Source organism: Camelus dromedarius, chromosome 9 (genome assembly GCF_036321535.1).
Source record: "Camelus dromedarius isolate mCamDro1 chromosome 9, mCamDro1.pat, whole genome shotgun sequence".
NCBI lineage: Eukaryota > Metazoa > Chordata > Mammalia > Artiodactyla > Camelidae > Camelus > Camelus dromedarius.
The window spans coordinates 79,830,284-79,834,234 of NC_087444.1; the positions used below are offsets into that span (position 1 = coordinate 79,830,284).

Consider the following 3,951-nt stretch of genomic DNA (forward strand, 5'->3'; position numbering starts at 1 on the left):
AAATCCCTTAGATGACAGAGTGACTCAGGTGTAGTCAATACATTAACGACTGATCACAATTTTACAAAATAGAAAAGTGGGATATTAGTTGCTTTATAATGTGATGCAAAAGTAGACATGGACACACATGAATAGTTCTGAATCTGATCTCATTTCTAAAATAACTACCTTTTTCTGCAGGAAATATAAAGCATAGCAGGTCATGATAAAAGACATCATGACAGTTCCCCCATAGTACAGGGGGAGCCACTTGTGGGGGGAAGAAGGTGGGGCTGGGAGAGCTGTAGCTGCCCCTCACTTCTCCCCCACTCAATACAATGATCTCAAACCACACACACACACACACACACAAAGACATAATGAGAAGGAAGTAAGCCAAATCAGAGTATCAGAAAATTCTACATGAAACATGATCTCTTTCAGCTCTTTCCCTCCAAGAAGGTGGTGGCGGTGGCAGCTTGTACAGCCATGGCCAATATTAAGGCTTGAGACCTTCGTGGCAAGAAGAAGAAGGAGGTGCTGAAACAAATGGAGGACCTAAGGGTGAAGATTTCCCAGCTGCGCAACGCTAAAGTGACAGGTGGCATGGCTTCCAAGCTCTCCAAGATCCGAGTTGTTCGCAAATCCATTGCTCTTGTTCTCGCCGTCATTAACCAGACTCAGAAAGAGAACCTCAGGAAATTCTACACGGGCAAGAAGTACAAGCTCCTGGATCTGCGACCCAAGAAAAGGTGTGCCAGGTGCTGAGGGCTCAACGAGCACGAAGACAGACTGAAGACAAAGCAGCAGCGGAAGGAGGGGCTGCACCCACTGCGGAAGTACGTAGTCAAGGCCTGAGCATCCAGGCATCAATGAAAGAAACTGTCTGATATTGCAAAAAAAAGAAAAAAAAAAAAAAGAAAAAGAAAAAGACAAAAGAAATATATCTTTCAAACAAACAAAATCAATATATAAAAGGAGTTACCCACAGAAAATGAATAAAGCAAGAAATGTAAAATATAATAATAGATAAGAAATGCTTTCATGTTTCTTTAAACATCCAGGAGATTCTGAGTACTGTTTGGTACTAGATAATATGGAGGAATTATTGCTTATAGTTACATGTGATAAAGTATTTAGGGATGTAGTGATATGGCTTTTGGAGTTTGCCTTAACATGAACAGGATTATAGATGAAATGATTTTGGCAGTCAGTCCAGTTGTAGCTTTTGATGGGTTCTTATGGGTTGGTTTTTTCCCCAATTACCTTCCTCCTCCTCATCTTTCTAGCCATTTAAAGAACTATGTAATATTATTTTACAAAATTCTTTATATTAATAATTAAACATGCTGAGTTTCTTTATTTGCTATGTTATTCTTTTAGTCTATAGTGTTTCATATCTCATAACCTCTCATGTTCAAATGTTTCATTGAATTCTCTTAATATTACTGTATTTCTCTTCAATTTTCATTAGTAAATTTAAAAATACTGAATCTGTTCAATCTCAGGAGATATTAGACAGATAAGCACAGTCAGCCACGTTTGCAGAGTTTTAATGTGGGGAAGTGAAGACCCACTTAGGTGGGTTACTTCATAGTTCTCACCAAGTTTTCACATCTATTACCAGGTCATCAAACTCAGACTGTTATCTATAATAACAATTTAAACAATTAAAACACCATGTAGGCACTTATATGTCTACTATTAGGAGAACCTTATGGACTTCCAATATTCCAAAACTGACTCAGTATCTGATACCATTCATGGGTAAAGATGCAGTACATTAAGGGATACTACCAGGATTTCTAGTCAAGATGGCGGAGTAGTAGGACCATGAGCTCACCTCTCCTCACCACTACAATGAAACCACAACTGCTAAGCCATCAGAAAAAAGGACTGGAACCTAGCAGGATGGTAGGAGGCATGCTTGAGAGATAATCAGGCCCCACACCCCCCAGGTGGATGATCCACAAGCAGAAGAATAAGTTGCAGAGGCCCTACCACAAGAATGAGACTTTTGAGTCCCAAGTCAGGCTCCCCAGCTGGGGTTCTGTCCCGAAGAGACCTCAGGACATCTGGTTTTGAAGGCCAGTGGGGCTTAACTCCAGGGGTCCCACAGGACTGGGGGAAACAGACACTTCATTCTCTTGGGGAGTGTACACAGAATCTCACAAGTGCCAGGTCCAAGGGCAGAGGTAGTGATTTCATAGGAACCTGGGCTAGATCTGCCTGCTGGTTTTGGAGGGTCTCTTGGGGAGGTAGGAGATGGCTGCTCCTCATCCAGGGGACACAAAAGCTGGTGGTGGGCATTCCAGGAGTGTTCATCTACATGAGCTTTCCTGGAGGCTAACATCTTGACTGGATCTTTAGCACCAAAACCTAGCCCCACCCAACAGCCTGCAGGTTTAAGGGCTGGGAAGCCTCAGTCCAAACAACATACTGGGTTGGAACACAGCCCCACCCATCAGTAGACCTCCTGAGCCACAAAGGCCTCTAGACACCAGAGGTCCAGGACCAAGCTTCACCCAGCAGTGGGCAGACACCAACTCCTGCTGCCAGGAAACCTGCATAAGCCTCTAGTCCAGCCTCATCCACCAGAGGCAGATACCAGAAATAAGAAAACAACAATCTCAAAGCCTGTGGAAGGAGTCCACAAACACAGGCCAGACTCTGCTCTGGGACCAGCTGGACCCTGGCCCTCGGGAGATAAGTATACTGCTGGGATTCATAGGACATCTCCCACAGAGGGCCACTTCTCCAAGGCCAAGAAATGTAACTAATCTACCTAAAAATACAAATAGACAATATGAGGTGGCAGAAGAGTATCTTCCCGGCCAAGGAATAAGATAAAACTCCAGAAGAAGAAGTAAGTGATGAGGACATAGGCAATCTATTTGAGAAACAGTTTAGAGTAATGATGGCAAAGATGTTCAGAAAACTTGAGGAGTACAGTTGGAAAGAGGGAAGTTTTTAGTAAAGAGTTTGAAAATACAAAGAACACCAAGAGTCAAATAAAATTGTTGAAATGAACACCACACTGGAAAGAACCAAAAATAGACTAACTGAGGCAGAAGAATGGATCAGTGAGCTACAAGACAGTTTAGTGGAAATCACTACTGCAAAACAGAAAAAAGAATGAAAAGAAATGAGAATAGTTTAAGAGAACTCCAGAACAACATGAAGCACACTAATATTTGCATTATAGGGGTCCTAGAAAGACAAGAGAGAAAGAAAGGATCTGAGAAAATTTTTGAGGAGATAATATCTGAAAATTTGCCTAATTTGGGAAAGGAAACAGTCACCCAAGTCCAGGAAGTGCAGAGTTCCGCACAGGATCAAACCAAAGGGGAATATACCAAGGCACATAGTAGTGAAATTGACAAGAATTAAGGATAAGGAGAAAATATTAAAATTAACATGATAAAAGCAACAAATAACATAGAAGGGAACTCCCACAAGGTTATCAGCTGATTTCTCAGCAGAAACTCTACAGGCCAGAACAGAATAGCAGATATACTTAAAGTTATGAAAAGGAAAAACTTAGAACAAAGAATACTCTATCCAGCAAGGCTGTCATTCAGATTTGATGCAGAAATCAAAAGCTTCACAGATAAAAGCTAAAGGAGTTCAACACCACCAAACCAGCTTTGCAACAAATGTTAAAGGAACTTCTCTAGTCATCAAGCCACAAGAGAAATGAAGATGGCGGGGAAAAAAAAGACCTATAAAAACAAACCAAAACAATTAACAAAATAGCAATAAGAACATACCCATTGATAATTACCTTAAGTGTAAATGGATTAAACCCTCCAACCAAAAGACACAGACTGGCTGAATGGATAAAAAAACAAGACCCATATATATGCTGCGTACAAGAGACCCATGAGAGCTAGAGACAAATGCAGGCTGAAAGTAAGGGGATGGGAAAAGATATTTCATGCAAATGGAAACCAAAAGAAAGCTGCAGTAGCA

The 3,951-nt window shown here is 41.3% G+C and overlaps 1 pseudogene; it reads left to right on the forward strand.

Moving 5' to 3' along the window:
* The first annotated feature begins 429 nt into the window (after positions 1–429).
* LOC105104381 (large ribosomal subunit protein uL29-like) lies at positions 430–1,370 on the forward strand (annotated as a pseudogene).
* Positions 1,371–3,951: the final 2,581 nt, after the last annotated feature.